The 18,213-nt window shown below is 36.4% G+C and overlaps 1 long non-coding RNA gene across 1 annotated transcript; it reads right to left on the bottom strand.

The window, feature by feature from the left end:
• Window positions 1-9,132: 9,132 nt before the first annotated feature.
• LOC118821351 lies at window positions 9,133-17,426 on the bottom strand. The gene is made up of 3 exons (XR_005008332.1): window positions 17,354-17,426; window positions 15,837-15,936; window positions 9,133-11,945 (listed from the first exon to the last, which is right to left on the bottom strand). It is a non-coding gene; the product is annotated as an uncharacterized LOC118821351 (long non-coding RNA).
• Window positions 17,427-18,213: the final 787 nt, after the last annotated feature.

Below are 18,213 nucleotides of genomic sequence, written 5' to 3'. Positions count from 1 at the left end.
GCTTATTATGTTCTACTCATGTTGTAGTTGATAAAAAGTGCAGTGCTGGTGTGAAACGTACTGGGTTTGTTTTAGCCATTGCATTGTGTAATGGTACATACTAACATTTAAACATGTAAGTGCGACAAGTAGTTAGCTAGACAGCTCATTTAATGTATTTATTGCTGTAGCTGGGAAAGAGCTCTCAAACAGTGTGTGACCTTTTAATATGTATATATAGTTGCCCAATATTATGACCACTAATGTTAGCATGGTGGCAAACTGGTTGCCATTTCTAACCCACCTGGTTTCGATTAGAAGCAACAACATAGTCCAGATCAGTTGTGTAGCATTTTAAATGGGAAATTCAACATTATGCAGTAAATCTAAACTCCAAACTGAATTAATAAGGTTGTGGTATTTGGTAAATTTGTTTATTCATTTATTTCCTGTGTGATATGATGTGTCTTGGTGACAGTCGTCATTCTGATTTTTTGTACATTTAGGGAGTGACTTGCGCAAAGCAAATGGATTTTAATGGGCTAAATACTTCCTGTCACAGTAAAACAAACGGCAGCAGTGGGTCTATAATTTAAACAATTACTGTCAGCTCCCTGTAATCCCCCTGGAGAACACAAAGCCATTAATATGATGAATCAGGAAGCAAAAGAGGTAGGATTTAAAAGATTTAGAAGATTTTACATGCATTTATTCTTTTCATTTTAGAACATCATTTAATTTGTGCACTGTGGTGTGTGTAAATCTAAGAAAAGTAAAAATGTAAGAAAGTACACAGGGCTGGTTTAAGCACAGCTGGTCCAATTCTACACTGCCATAATAGTGAGTCCATGAGTCCATCATTATCACATTCTCCATCTCCGACTGGTTCAGCTCTGCATGTTCACACACCAAGTGTAAGCTACAGGAATAAGATGTGATGTGCAAAGAAAATCATTGGCTGTTGGCTCTCCACCCTTCACAACCTTTATTCATTTAGAATGAGGAAAATTATGGCTTGAGGGGATCAGGTTCTGCTATGGCATTGCTGAAAAAAATGCTTTTTTGGCAGTATATGTTTTGTCTTATATTGATAATGCAGTTATGTAGTTATCTGTATTTGGAGAATACAAACTTTCCCAGTCAATTAAGCTAAAGTGCAATTCTGGTCACTCCGAGAGCAGCATTCCAGCTGCAGCTTAATCTAAACACACTCACAGGGACCCTGGGAATAGTGGCGTGTGAGGCTATGGGTGACCTTGCTCTGTATCTCTGCTAAGCCCCCACGCAACAGTCCCTGAGTGGATTCCTTGTCTCAGGCTGGAGGCCCTGGTGACGCATGTAAAGGTCTAGAGTTATAATTTATTTCGTCACATTTGGCATCTTCGGTAGTGTGCTTTTTCTTCTAAAAAATGTGTCCATAGCAAATGTTCATATACTGCTAGTGTCAACAGTTTTCATGTTGACTTGATGGGTTGTCATTGGCTGTCACAATTACTCAACTTGAAAAAAATCCTCTTCAAAAGTGTTCACTAAAATTGACTTTATTGGTGAATCGGCTATTTGTATAATGTTGATAATGCAGATTTGAAATTCTCCAACTGGTTTCTCCTACAGCAAGAAACCGAGTCTGTTATAGATACTCATAAAGATGCATTGTTTGCCACACAGTGTTTTTAAAGGCTTCTTGGTTGATCTTTTAAGTATTTTAATTTTTGGAAGGCTATGTCAGTTAGGGCCCTTTTTTGCCCTACTTCTTATATATTGGGCTTGTGAATGTTTTAACTTGGACTTGGTCATTTACTTTACAACCCCAATTCCAAAAAAGTTGGGTCGCTGTGTAAAATGTAAATAACTGTAAATAAAAAGACCCATATTTTATTCCCAATAGAACATAGAACACATACCAGATGTTAAAAGTGAGACATTTTACCGTTTCATGAAAAACTTGATTGCAGCAATGCATCCCAAAAAAGTTGGGACAGGGCCAACAAAAGGCTGGAAAAATAAGTGGTACTAATAAAAACAGCTGGAGGAGCAATTTGCAACTAACTTACATTATTGGGTAAAAAAGAGGATTTTAGAGAGGCACAGTCTCTCAAAATGCAATGATGTGTAAATCACTTAAACCCTATATTTATTTGAAAATAGTACAAAGACAACATATAAACGTTGAAATTGAGAAATTTAATTGTTTTTTTGAAAACTATTTTGAAATTGATGCCAGCAACATGTTCCAAAGAAGTTGGGGCAGGGCAACAAAAGACTGGTAAAGTTGTGTAATGCTAAAAAAAAAACACCATTATTTGAACATTATTTGGCAACAGGTCAGTAACATCATTGGATAGGAAAAGAGCATCTCAAAGAGGCTGAGTCTTTCAGAAGTAAAGATGAGGAGGGGTTCACTACTCTGAATAGTACAACAATTCAAGAATAGCGTTTCTCAGCGTAAAATAGCAAAGAACTTGGGAATTTCATCATTTTTAGTACATAATATCATTAAGAGATTCAGAGAATCCAGAGAAATCTCTTTAAGCAAGGGACAAGGCTGAAAACCAACAGACATGATTCTGTAGAGGAAATCACTGCATGGGCTCAGAAACACTTCTGAAAACCACTGTCTGTGAAAAAAGTTTGTCACTGCACCCACAAATGCTAATTAAAACTCGTAAACACAAAGAAGAAACCACATATAAACAGGATCCAGAAATGCTGCCACCTTCTCTGGGCCTTAGCTCATTTGAGATGGACTGAGGTGAAGCGGAAAAGTGTCCTATGACCCGGCAAATCAAAATTTGAAATTCTTTTTAGAAATCATGCACGCTGTGTCCTCCGGGCTAAAGACCATCAGGTTTGTTATCAGCACAGAGTTCAAAAGTCAGCATCCGTGATGGTATGGGGGTGCATCAGTGCACATGGCATGGCTGACTGGTACACCTGTGAAGGCACCATTAATGCTGAACGACATATACAGGTTTTGGCAACATATGCTGCCATCCAGACACTGTCTTATTCAGGAAAGGCCTTGATTATTTCAGCAAGACAAGGTAAAACCACATTCTGCACATATTTCAACCGCATGGCTCTATAGTAAAAAAGTTAGGGTGCTAAACTGACCTGCCTGCAGATCAGACCTGTCACACATATGGCACTTCATGAAACAAGAAATACAACAAAAGAGACCTGAACTGTTGAGTAGCTGAAATCCTACATCAAGCAAGAACAAGAAAACATTTCACTTTCAAAACTACAGCAGTTGGTCTCCTCAGTTCCCAAACGCTTACAAAGTGTCGTTAAAAGAAGAGGTGATGTAACACAGTGGTAAACATGCCCCCGTCCCAACTTTTTTGGAACATATTGCTGCCATCAAATTCAAAATGGGCAAATTATAAAATTTCTCAGTTTTAGCATTTGTTATGTTGTCTTTGTACCCTTTTCAAATAAATATAGGGTTTAAATGATTTGCAAATCATTGCATTTTGTTTTCATGTACATTTTGTGCAGCATCCCAACTTTTTTGGAAATGGGATTGTACATTTTACACAGCGTCCTAACTTTTTGGAATTGGGGTTGTATTATGGTCACCAGTAATGCTTTTTTTCTTTAGAAGCTTAACTTTACCTTACACCAGGGGTCTCTGACTATAGCTGAAAGAACAAAAATGCTCAAATTCTGCATGTTGCCAACATGACTTACTGTTGCAAATAAATCTAGGTCTCTATTCGGCCTTAACAGTTTTTTTACAGACCTATTTATTACCAGACCTACCAGATCTATTAAGAGCAATCTGAGAAATCTGGCTCTTTGTAACATCACTGAATTTGTTCGCAAGCTAAGAGGCATAAACAAATGTTAACTTTTACTGAAACTACTGTTAATTAGGAACATTACACATAGGAGTCCAAACAAGCTTTCCAACAAGGCAGATACTACAAAACAAATCTTCAAATTCTTGTCAAAACAAACACTATTGCATTAGAAATAGTAAACTACTTCTTTCATTATATGATCTAGACTGTCAAAAAAGTTCATTGTCTAGTTACTTTCACAATATATACCTTTATATATAGATATATAGCTCACAATGAGTGGTTGACATTAGCAAGCAAGCTAGCTAATGTTAGGGTCAGTCATAATGCTGCCTTATATTTGTGTCACATTTACTAACACGTTACATTATAGTGGACATTTTCTACTGAAATTTTTGCAGTAAACACATTAATCAAGAAACACTCCTTATAACTTCAGTGTGAGTGGGCGGGGCTAAACTGCTGTAGCCTGAAGGCGAATAGATATAAATGCACTGACAGGCTGTTTTTTACAGCTTAATTTCCAAACCTGGACTGTATGGACTCCGGCGTGAATGGTATAATTTGATTCTTAGCAATGTTTATGTATTACATCAAGCTACTTTTTTAAAAAAATGGATGGAAAATTGTTTTCCAGGATATGTGCCTTTTCTTCGCAGTAACTCTTCCCATCTTCCAACCAGTCTGAGCATTTAACTCACCTCTGAGTCACTTTTTTCTCAAGCTTAGGCTGATAAAAAGCATTAAAAAAAAAAGCAACAGCCTTGTTTACTAGTCTTCCCTCATGCCTGCCCTTGAAACACACACACACTATGCTCTCTTTAGGTTATGCATCATTAATACACACACACACACACGCACACAGTCGCTGACTGCCATCAGAGCAGTGCAAGGTGTGAGTCAGATGTGTTTACAGACGGGCTGTCCTGTAACAAAGTGCTTGTGGAGAGGATAGAGAGAGCTTCTATCCATGCGGTGCACTGTGGTTGTACGTGGCTGGGAGCAGTGTGTCTGTCCCATTTTCACTCTGACTCACCTTTACTTACAGCTCTCCACCTCACTGTCAGTGAAAGGGACTGAGGAGATTAAGGATGCTGATTGGTCCAGGTGTTCCAGCTGCTCACTTAACCCTTTAATGGTCTATTTCATTGCACTTTGAAGTTCTTCTGGAAAATTATATTAACACATGGCAAACATTTTTTTTTTTACTTTTAAGCCTCTACAAAACAGTTAGATATCTATTAATGGTAGAAATGCCCAGTTTTAATGTTGCCTTAAACTCCATTCATTTACAGTTAGCTTTGAATCAAAATGCTGCCTTCTAAGACTCAAAGCAGCTGCCTTGTGTGAACTGACTTCCTCTCTGTCCTTGAATCCGTCAACCATGAGTTCATCTGTTGCTTTTCGGATGGCAGTTTCCTCCTCCGAAGAACCCGTTCACCCAACTTGCGTATTCGTGTGGTTCATGTGGGAAGGAAAAAGCAGGGAGATTGTGAAATGGTTATTGTAGTTCTAACTATCAGCTGGAGTCTGTTGACTTTAGCCTATTTTACAGGTGTTTCTGAACACAAACATGGAAGAAAAAAAATGTGGGTTACCTGTACATGCTTAAAATGTGCTATACAACTGAAATGAATCACAATTAGTACAGTGTTATTTGACTAGACTGTTCACTTATTTCCCGGGCCATGATGAAAATAGCGTCGACGTCACAGTTCAGCTAGTTTGTTGTACATCAAAAATTTCTTTTCGCTTGATTTCATCATCTACCTTTAAAGGGTGTTCATGTGGTGCCTCCTGGTGGGAAAATTGTTTTTCCGAGCAAACTAAGATCACCTGTGAGCAGCGATTCTTTAGCACCCCAGCATGAGTATAACACAAATCAGCAAGATATCACAGCTAAAAGTGTGTACCAAATGAGCAGACCATTAAAAGATCCATTGGCAAGGAAGCTCAGAAAAGCTCAGACTGACAGGCCACCTGGCTCAGCTTTCCATCCAGCTGGGACATAAAACCAATTGCAGTTCCACTGCATCCGTTTGCAAGCTGCTTGAGCAAACTTCCTTGTCATGTGCCAATGCCTGTGCAAGGGTAAATGTGTCTTCTAAATATTACTTAAAGGGGCAGAAGGGCAAAATGTTGGTTCAGTGTTTTTCAGGTCTATGAAGGATGGGTTAATTGTTTTTCAGATCTTACTAAAATTGTGGTTTCTAATCATTTATAACTGATGTAGACCCAGAGTTTTCTGGGTCTACATGAGATCTACATGTAGACCCAGAAAACTCTGGATCTACATCAGTTATAAATGATTAGAAATGATTAGAGTTTTCCGTTATCTGATTACTCACGTGCATGTAAACTTGTTGATCGGATTACTGACAAAATCTGCTTCTCTGCAGTTATTGGATTATTAAGAGCATGTAAACGCATTCATTGCTATACAGTGAGATATTGGCACTGGTGTGCTAATCTGTAATAGCTACACTTTTTTCCACAGCAATTTTATCAATCCACTGAGCACCAGTTGCTGAGTAATAACTCACCTCACACTACATTAGCACAGAAAATTGAAAATGGATACATTAGGTAATTTCTGTAATATAATATTTGACCTGCAGCTCGTTCGGTCAGATTCTAAAGAGGAGGCAGCAGGTCTATATCAAATTCCAAACCTGTTGTTCCCCTCTAAGCTAACTTTTGGGTCGGCAACTGTGACGATGAAGCAACTAAACAAACTGAAATGTTACCATAAAATGCTTAACACACTGACTAAAACATTCAATATACATTCATGTTAATCTGGCAAATATTGAAAAAACTGAGCTGAGCTCGATATTGCGACAGCTATACGGCTGTAACTGTGGCCTTTTCTGTGCCAATATTAAAGCATAATCAATACTAGGGCTTTACTTTTTTCTTTATTTTGCAGAACTGTTATATAAAAGCAATAGAACACTCGAGGCCATGATGTCATTCAGGATATCACACTCCCTCTCCTATTCTATTGCATAATTATATAACGGCTTAGAGCATGGAGCCAGTCAGACTTTATAACTGGAATTATCCATTTAATAAAGAATTATACTGAATGCCTCTATGTTTTGAATACAATCTGCAGTAGGTAAATTGTCTGCCTTGATTATTTTGCTTACTGTAACATGTCTGGATGTGCAGAATGTAGTTGTACCTTATTTCCTGTACACAAGAGCACAAAACATATTAATCATATAGAACAGCTGACTGAGCTGCACATAGCAGTTTTGTGTTGTTTCTCCTTATCTTTAGACATGGCCACAATGAATTTCACTACTGCCTTGTTCTCTGTAGCTGTATATGGGAACAGTCATGAGTTCAGAGCTGTCCTTGTCAGAAACGCACAGTGCTATCATTCTGTGGAACAGATATTTTTTTATAGGTGGTGAGTGGGTGTTGAATGAGATTTAGACTGTAGTCCTCAGGTTACTACAGAATGATTCAGGAGTGACAAGCCCTTTGTTTTAGTTGCTCATCAATTTCACTTGGTTATATTGTTGGGTTACAGATGGTGCCGTTGCAGAGAGGGAGGCGCATCGAGAGCAAACAATAGTCACTGGCTGTTCAGATATATCAAAGCTGTCATGTTGACAGAGAAGAAGGGCTGTTTGCTCTCCCAGACACAGAGAGCCTTTGTGTGTGTGTGTGTGTGTGTGTGTGTGTGTGTGTGCACCAAATGTGCACAACACCAAATATGAAAAAATGAAAAAATGAAGAAAGTAATGAAGGCATCAAAACATTTGTTTGAATGGGCCCACATCCTACCTTTATTCTTGCATTTTATTCATTCCCTGAGGTATGTGTAGGTTTATGTACCTAACACATTCATAATTCATTTTTATACAACTATTTTCCAGCCCATCTTTAACCCTTAAAATTAAACAGGCTGTTTTTGTTAATATGCCTTTAAGTGTTCTGATTTGCTGCCTAATTCATAAAGCTGTCTGGTATGAAACACTCCTTACAGCATAAATGAACAGGGCTAAACTGTTATAGGCTGAATAGGCAGTTATATGTAAAGGTATTTTCATGACAGTGAATGAAAATGAAATGAAAAATGATAGAAAAATGATGAAATGAAAAATGGCCCACCATACTTGCCTAACTCCCTACTCCTAAAGCCAATGAAAGAATGTACATTCAAATGACTTTTATTTTAATGTTTTCATTTTTAAGTACTTCTGCAAATTAGAAAGCTCTAGAAAAAATCTATATCGAAAAAATCGAAATTAAAATCTATGTCCATTGACATCACACAATTGTCGCTGACTAGAATGCTGATAGATGGTGGTGGCACCTGAATAACAGGACATTTAGAGACCACAGGTGTGAAGAATATCTCTTTAATTCTTTTAAAGGCAAGGTGTGCCTGTATGCATTATTTAAAGGGGACCTATTATAGTTTTCTTTTTTTTCCCTTTCTGTTAGTGTGTTATATAGTTTCTTGGCACATAAATGGTCTGCAAAGCCACAAAACCCAAAGTACACACCAGAGGGAGTAACTGTATCCCACAGAAACCACTTTTCCCAGCTGCCTAAAATGCTGCATTGGAATTCCAGCCCTTTTCCTTTGTTATGAGATGATGCAATATCATAGCACAATCTTTATTGCTCACCTACCGGCAAGCTTGGCATGCACTCACACAAGAGATCTAGAAAGTTAAAGCTCACCACTCTGAAACATACTGCTCCAGATTAGCTTACGAAGGTAGATCAGGCTTTCAGGATTGGACTCTGGCTGAAACTGATACAGCAGATCCAGCACCACTGTAAGAATAGCCACAGCAGTGTAGCAGCAGAACTTGTAGCAGGATGCCACTCTGGCGGTTGACCAATCAGAACAGAGTGGGCAAGCTGACCAATCTGGGCACACTAGGGTGAACAGAGATGTATAGTACGAGAAAAATTATGTGTTTTTGGAACATTGAAGCATCTAAGTCTAGACCCTAAAAATAAAATTATGAACACTGATTACACACACACACAAATGTACTGGCAATGTGAAAAAAGGCATGAGTTGACAGCTAATTATTTTAGTTATAACATTGCACTTCATTCTCAAAGGATGAAATATGTAACAATTTTGAAAGTAAAGCTACCAACAAGGGTTCTTTAGAGCAGTGTCATAGAAGAATGACTCTTTGTTCCCTAAAGAGCCTTTGGGTGGATGCTTATCACCGTTGTCAGAAGAAAACCTTGTGTCTCAAAAATGGTAACTTTACAGGAGAAGGAAAAACCTACTTTACTTTTAATGTAAGTCAATGAAACCAGACATTTTGACAAGTCATTTTGGGTCATTTATTTGTGTCCATTCATCATGAAATTTACATACAATGTAAAGGGCAACAGGCATTTTCAAATTATGTCAAAAACTGAAAAAATGGAGATACAAGATTTTCTTCCGACAACAGCATTATGTAGCCTCTACCTTTAGGCGCCCTAGTGGCAGAATGGAAATCAACTGATTTATTGTCCTTTCCCTTCATCAAATTAACTAGGACGCTGTTGGCTCTAAATAAAATGAATAAAATAATAAAATGAACAAAAAAAAAGACGTAAATATAATAAAAATACTTTTAAAAATGCTGACTTGCTTGCTCACTTATGAAGATGAGAATCCAATTTCCTTCTGTTTTTGTAAATTATACACATTTTCATCAAAATATACTCCCAATATTTCAAACATTATTGAAGAAAATGAGGAAAATGCATAGTTCAGCTGAAGGACCTCCTTCAAAACAAGCGGAAATTGCATTTTTTAGTTACTGTGAGAAGATTAAAGAATGAGATCTGCAAGTGTAATGAGCCTTTTTAAAGTTTGAAGAACCTCCAGATAATGTAGAGATTTCATAACAATCAAACCTTCTAAGCCAAGATCCCTTCAGAAACCTTTACATTTAAGAGTGTAGTAGTTAGATTATGGCTTTGCTTTGAGTCAGATTAGATATGTAATTAGAGATATTCATCTATTTACTAGTTAGGTCAATGCTTGTGTGTGTCTGTGTGTCCTTCCGTATGAAAAATGTTGACCGTAGGTGAGGGGGCAGTATTTATGAGACTACACAGACCCATCTGCTTGGGTGTTGATGTGGAAAAAATGTGTGATTCATGAGTCTCACTCCATGATTTCTCTATTAGGACTGCTGACTGGAGGTTTACTTATCAGCGTAGGAAAACTCATCAGTCTCCTTAGTGTTGGATTCAGATTACAGACAAGAATCAGAAGAACAGGGACAACCAGGAAGGCACACAGGTATAAAGACAAACGTTCCACAGATCTAAAAGGCAAAAGCTAAAATATGGAATGTTCTGAGAACACAGTACACAATGGAATCAGCACCTAGAACATTGACCACGAACCCTGCAGCATCTCTGAAGTTTGGTTACATTTAATCAAGCTTGAACGTTCCAACGAGTAGCAGTGACTCATCTAATGTCCTCCAGCATCTCTGGAACAATTAAAGCCTTTGCTTTCGAAAAACACAGTGACATAATGTGTGTTTGGATTCAGGCTGTGAACATCAGGTTCAAAAGTGCTGCAGGTTTTATGGATAGAACAAGAGTTATTGTTTCCGCTGTCTCACAAAATAAGTCTTTATTTTCTTATTTCTTTTTTCGTCAATCTGTCTCTCTACAATAATATTTATAGCACTAAGAAGCATTAAAACATGTGTAACCATGGTGATCTGATAAGGGTTGAATCTGGATTGAAATTAATGCTATCATTTCATACACTCCTGACTTTTCCATCATTAATGTTATTAAACTAAGATATTCCACGGCACTGGGCCTACTTTATTATTGGAAACTCTCTGAGTGGGTAGGTATTCTTTACAGTTCATGTAAAGTAAAGCTAGATATGGCTCCTAATTTCCGTTTAAACACACTACTTCTAACTATGGCAATAGTGGGTGGAGTGCTGCCTGCTGAACCATAAAACAGTTACACTGAGTGTGTGTGTGTCTGTGTGTGTGTGTGTGCAATTCAACAGAATTTCAACAGAAGGACGGTTCTTTTTGCCCTAAAGGTATTGCTATTTTTTGCAGTTATTCTTTTCTTCTGTTTATTTTGAAATCAGTACTTTTTGTGACAAGAACAAAGGCATCAAGGGTTTTCCACAACACCCCTGCCTTGCCTATGTTGGAAAATAATAGGATTTTCCCCTATGCTTACATAATCATAGCATTAACATTTATGATGTTTAACATGCATGCCTTTTTTTGCAGCTCTCTAGACAGACACCTGCACAGTACTGTGCAAAGTCCAACACCATTCTTCAGTTTCGATTTTTCAAAGAAATGTGCAGGAATACTTCTCCACACCTCTACAGTTCAGTCTTAGAAGTTGGTTGCATTTTTGGTTTCTCACAATCCAAATAATCCAAACACATTCCATTTCTTTGATTTGCAATTTTTTTTGACTATTTTCTATTCTCAGTGAGGCTTTATGTCAGCTACACATCCTTTCAGACTAGCGTTGAGTAGTCTTCTCACAGTGGAAAGATGGGCAGAAGCACCTGTGGATCTATCAGATCTGAAGCATGTTTTGGAAACTCCTCTTACTTCACTTATTTTTACTTTGACTTTCCCCTTACATATGCATAAGGATTATTTCATATGTAATCTTCTCAGAAAATTGAATGAAAATGAAAATTAAATGAAAAATGAATGACTTGTAGTTAATGACTGTTTTAACAAGAATTTAAATAAATAAACGAGTCACTATCACATCAACCTGATCTATAATTTTGCAAATGTCCTATACTCTTAGCTTTCATACTGAGGACATACACCCTTTCTATTTAGTCAAATCATTTGGACATACAGCTTGTATAATCCCAGTAGAAAAGCTTTGAAAATGGAATGAATGCACATGAGCCTAAAGAAACCATGCTCTATGCCAAGCGTCAGCTGGAGAGGTATAAATCCCCCAAGCTTCAGGCTGTGGAGCAGTGAAACTGTGTTTTTCTGAAGTAATGCCAGTAATGCAAAGCTGATGCCATGTGTTTCAGAACTAATAATCCAACATCAGTACCTGACCTTACTAATGCTCCCATGGCTGAACTCAATGAAATCCTTTCAGCAATGTTCCAACATTTAGTATAAAGCCTTCCCAGAAGTGTAGAGGCTGCAACAAAGAGGGGACAAACATCCTATTAATACCTTTTAATCAGCAGGTGTCCACAAACTTTTGGACATACAGTGTATTTTGCAATACAATTTGCACATATTTTAGTGTATATATTGTCAATACATATTTTGTTACACTGAAGGTGCTGATGTCTTTATGTATTTATTTGTATTATTTGTTTACTATATGAATTCTATATTGTGAGTTTATGCATGCACAAATTCCACCAAGACACATGTGTGAGTGTTTCTGGCCAATAAAGTGCTACTGATTCTGAGTTATGGTCATTGTCTTGTTGTCTGAAACAAAAGGTCCCGTCCCTTGACAGCAGCATTGCTCAGCAGTGTCATGACTTTGAGTACTTTCAGAGGGCAACACTGTCCAGCAGAGGACCTTTTTTTTTTTTTCTTGCACTTTTTGAAAAAGCAATGTCCTGCTAATCTGACCACTCAGTCCATGGACAAACTAGCTGGGTCAGGTTGGATTTTCAACCTGACACAGCTAGTTCAGTATAAGACACCCAATTAACACTAAATGACATCCAAATGTTTAGGTTTTAAAGCTAGTTAGCCCTAATTAATTCAGTACTGTTCTATGTTGTGTGAACCAGATGAGCTTTCCAACTTAAATGCATAAAAATATATTAATCAGAATAACTATGATTAGTGAAAAGAGACTGTGTCAACTATGGCAAATTTATTTTAGAACACAAGTTAGAAAAGGAAATATTAGAACAATAAAATTGAAATAGATTGAAATTATATGGGATGAATTTGGACTTCTCTCATACGTTGGGAGGCTTAGTTGTAGCACTGTGTTAAAACTAACCCCGCCATGTGGAGGCTGTACTTTCACCTGGCTAGCTTTCTCTGAGAGTCATTGACATATAATTGACATATAATTAAGCTACCAGGAAGATTAAAATAATATAATATATACACACAACCCAGTAATCAACAACACTCAAGATGAAAAAAGTAAATTTTATGGTATAATAAATTGAGAAATATCAGTCTGATTGCTGTCAAAATTTGCACATGATGTTGCTGTGGGCATACAAGAAGATGACTTAAAACACATACAACTCAAACTGTTTAACTACAAAAATATTCATGTTAGTCTGTGGGCCATGGTTCCCTACAATTTATATTGCAATTTACAAGCCTGCTATAAAAGCTTCTAGAGTCTTCCATTAACACAATGGTCATAATTCCTGGTTCTGAGGCACTTTGGTTCTGCATAGTTTAGTATTTCCCCAGGATCAAAATCAAGAACGCTGAACTGAAAAGTAATTAACAAGTGTCTGGCTCCCTCTAGTGGAAGAATGGACAATTCCACATATGCTCCCCTGACTCTTAAAAATAAAGGTGCCACAAGGGTTCTGTGGAGTGATGCCATAGGAGAACCAATTTTGGCTCCCTGAAGAACTGTTCAGTTAATGATTTAATAAACTGGAATTCATCAATTGAAAAGTTTTTTAGGAAAGTGTTTTTTTGTGGCGTCACTCCAAATCACCTTTTTAACACCATTATTTTTAAGAGCGGTCTTTTGTAAGGTCAGGGGAGCATTTTTCCTTTGATAGGAATTATTTGACTTTAGCTTGATGATTATCTCTTTGAGTGGGATATGTCAAAGAGACCATATCAATTTCTAGTTATCTGGTAATCTAGTTGTGACAGTTTTTTCCCCTTGAGGTCTAGTTGTGTGGTTAAAAAAAAGAAACAAAAAGAAAATAGTTCATTTTTACATCATTTTCCAAATGTTCTCTAATCTTTCTTTATCCCTTTGAATTAAACCACCTATGTTTGTTACTGTTACGTTAAAAGTGATATACAGTCATTTGCAGAAGTTTGAACAACACTGGTCAAATTACATAATATGATATCAAAATATTTTTTCACAAACTCTATGCAAATAAATATGGCAGTTTTAGTGCATTTTTTATGCTAATTTTAGAGCACTTTTTTAATATTGGGGGAAATAAATGAATATGTCATAACGTTTGTGCATTTTGATGAATTATTTTCGTAAACGAACAAAAATATGTTGTTTGACCAGGGGCGCACAAACTTTTGCCTACAACTGTATGTAAATTACCTCTGATCTAATTGGTTGCCCTGTGTTGTGTCTCATTCAAAAAGCAATCTGAGCCAAAATACGCTTGAATTTCACAGTTTTTATTTATTTGCTGAGTTTAACGTATTGGGGGAAAACATACAATGTAAAATTACTTTCCATTATGTTAAGTTCAGCAAATAAACAGTAATTGTGCATTAAAATGTGCAAGAGTGTGTTCTCTGTGTAGGATGTGTTTAATTAACTTTCACTTAAAATCAACAAAACATGTATGACTGTACATTGTTACACTCTTTTGTATCTCAGTTACTCGATTCTACTCTGTAATATTATTTCACATATATATATATATATATATATATATATATGCATATGGTCAAAATACACCCTGGATTTTCTAAGTGAAAACATATTGGAAAAAATAAAACATAATATAAAATGTACCATGACCTTTGCACAGGCCACATTTTATGTTTTTTTTCCTCTATACATAAATTCGGCAAATTAACTGTTAATGCATTGAAGTGTGTTCTGTGTGGAGGATGTGTTCAATTATCACTTAGAAAAAACAATAAGACACATCATTTGATGAGTGACCTCATCAAACTTTTGCATATGACTGTAATAATAATAATAACAACAAAAACAACAACAACGACAATGACGACAACAACAACAACAACAACAACAACAACAATAATAATAATAATAATAATAATAATAATAATAATACAATGTTATTGGTCAATTTTTGCCCTCTAACTGAAATCCAGGGGCATTTCTATACACAAATAGGGGCTCTTTGTAAAATATGTACAGTAACATTTTAACTGATTTAAAATAATAGTTAGCAATTTTATCAATTTTAACAGCCAACAATTTACACAATAACAGTTTAAAAATTCAATCAGAGGTAAATGACACCAGCTATAGAATTTTAAAATGCACAAATGTCCAAAATATGGGGGTCTGCAACTGCCGTAACTACTAAAACTGTTTCTTACAATCTGTAATCAAACAATTCAAACAAATACTTAAACTATTAAAGGATTAGCGGTTGTCCAAATCCACCACAAGATGGTAGTATCAGTAAGAAGGAAAAAATAGCATATTTGAGAGGCAGCACCCAAATTGGTATGCAAGCTAGCTAACGTTTTAGATATTGGATAGTCCCTCTGTGCTCTTGTATTTAATAGATGCCAGGAAGGAGATAAACTTATTACTGCACAAAATGCAATACTGACTTTCTAAAGCATTATACAGGTTCCTTTGAAAATCCATTTACAGTTGTACTGTTTTTCATACTTTGCTCCTTCAAATATGTCTTTTTTTTAAATAAACTATAAAGGAGTCCTAACACAACTTTATTTTTTATGTGTTAATCAGACATTACTGTTTTTATTTAGAGAAAATTTTGAAAGAAGTAGGATTAGTCCCAAGTCAAAAAAAAGACCTATTTTTTATTTGCATAGCCACTGTCAGCTCCTGGTTTAACTTCAAATACTCCATGTAGAAATAAACAATTCATAGATTTGCTAGTATCAGTACTAAATTAAGCCTTAATTTTACCAAAATAATTTTAAAAAAAAAGTAGATTCCAATAATTGAATCTTTTGTGGGATTTTATTAGCATTAAACCGGTTGAAGCAAAATATTGCTTATGTTGTATTTTCACCCAGCACAGCTTTGTTATTGTGCATGCATAAAATTGCCATTCATTCAAATTGATACATTTGTAGCACAGTATTTGGAAGGGTCAGGATGTTGAGGTAAAACTGCGTTCAAGCTGGAGTGATGGGTGGAGGTACAAACCTGAAAGATGGCTTTGTACTCTCCATTGTTCGACATCAGATAATCACCCTTACGCAGCTCATCATTCTTGGACAAGAAGTTCCGGCTCACACTGCTGAAACTGAAAACACAGTAGATGAGGTGTGGCACTTTTTGAGGAAAGGACAGACGTAGAAAGGACACAGAGACTGGTGGGGCAGTCTTCAACCTCTATGCTTTCTAACAACCTCTATGCTAACTAACTCACATGAATGACCCCTGGTTAAATTCGGTCAATAAACAACAATAGTCCATTCAAACGTGAAGAAGCCTGTTCTTTGTAGAGGAGATTAACTTATTTTATCTTTTAAAAAAATAAACAAAAAACCTTGTATTTGTTGTTTTTTACTTTTTACCTAATTTGAAAGCTCTTTTTTTTTCTTTTCCTGTAAGATTACAGATTTAAGGTCTTTTTTCGGCAGCAACAATATGATTATTTGTATTTATAGAAGCTGTATATTATTAACCCCCTAAATGGCCAGGGCTTGTTTACAGGCCCAATGTTTTATTACACACTTCTATAACCTAAGAATAGCTCAACCAGTTTGCATTGATTTCCCTGTAGTTGCTGAATAATAAGCCTTAGTATAAAAAGTCTGAGATTTTAAGCGGTTAATAGAGATGAGGAGATTCAGTGTTCCAGTGATGCAGTCTAAATGTATCCAACTGTACTGGAGCACAATTCAAACTGATGGAAACTTGTTATTCAAAATGAAGTACTTGAAACGAGTTGCTTGGACACAAAAAGTGCCTCTACTGTAAAATTATAACATACATATGCTAAGGAAACCTAAAACTAAAAGGTAACATTTGACACTCATTTGTCTTTTCATTTGCCAAAAAAACTCCTTAACTGCTAGATTACACAGCAGTACACATACATACATTTAGCCAGCTAGCAATGTTTTGTTTTAAAATTGTTCTGAGAATTTTACATACATGTTTCATCCTCATGTAGCATAATCTGTGGCCCTGACAACACCCTAAAAACATCCTCTGAATGTTGCAGTTAAAACGTTATGTTTTAGGTAACAGGTAACCTTATTCTTTGCACATTATATTAAAGGTTTTCTTTAAACATAATTAAAACTTGTAGGTAACATCAGCCAAAGTTATGTGAACGTTTCCTGCTAGCTGGGTATACACCTAATATGAATGAGATAAGTATTTTACTGACTTTACATTGGCCCAATATTTGCACTGTGACATTGTGATACGCAAAAAACGTGGCATCATAGAAAATGGACATTCTATTAATTATGCCATCTAATGCAACTGCATTGTTTGAACACTAAACTTTGCAAACAACCAGGACCAATCAACCACCAGCACTGGCACATACTTGTCATATTACGCTTCTCAGCTCTTGTCTCATAAATAAGAAGTGCAATAACATAAATACAGTCATATTATTGTGAAAATCTCATCAAACTGTGGGCTGAGAGTATCGTTACACCCCTACCTGATACTTTAGAAATGATGGCATGTTCACTTCTTACCTTTTTAATGACTTTCACTGAACCTGTGGAGAAAGATCTCAAGCTTCAATGAGGCAAGTGCACAAAAGCTCAGGCTTTTATAGTGATGCCTCAGTTGGCTCCTGTTTTGCACCTTTGCATCTCACACATTCAGAGCAGTTCTTGCTAAAAAAAAGTGCTAAATGTTCAGCATTTCTTAACCCACACATCATGACCTAAAACTGAGTTGAGGCACAGGTTACTGACCAGTTCTTACACACATCATTGCCTTTGTGCAAATTTTTCTAAAATCAGCACATTTCTTCTTCATTTCTTAATCTTGTTTATTATTTATGTGCTACACTGACATAACTGATGTTGTTAGCTGGTGATACAATGAAACCTGGTGAAAACCTTTATCTTAAATATCACAAACATGACACATGACAGTCAATATGCTAGGTATGTAAGTTAAGGTCAGCATCTCTCACTGCACTCCTGCTCAGATATGTCCTCATCCTCCTAACTTTGTCATTCTTGTCTTAGTGCCTCCTTTTTTTTGTAGTTCATGCCACTGCTGTCCATCTTCACAGGATCTACGTACAGAAATTGCTACATCAGTAATTCCAAAAAAAGTAACAAACTTTAGAGCACTGCCTGTTCTGTCAGCCAGTTCCAGATTCATACCTTCCAGTGAGTCCAATGTTGTATGTAAAAAATCAGCCCTCATGCGGAAACAATCAGGTAAGTTCAGTTCACTTACACAAGTGTCTCCAAATGAATGAAAGCAGTGTGTGATTTTCAATCCAACATCCAATAATAATAAATCATCAATCTAGCACAAATTGCTAAACACTAAACAGCACTCCTAAGTAGAAGAGAGGCACTGGTTAACATTAGTT

The sequence above is a fragment of the Colossoma macropomum genome, unplaced genomic scaffold (assembly GCF_904425465.1).
Source record: "Colossoma macropomum unplaced genomic scaffold, Colossoma_macropomum, whole genome shotgun sequence".
NCBI classification, from domain to species: Eukaryota; Metazoa; Chordata; class Actinopteri; order Characiformes; family Serrasalmidae; genus Colossoma; species Colossoma macropomum.
Note: the sequence above shows the minus strand (reverse complement) of the source record. Positions and strands in the feature narration are given on the sequence as shown.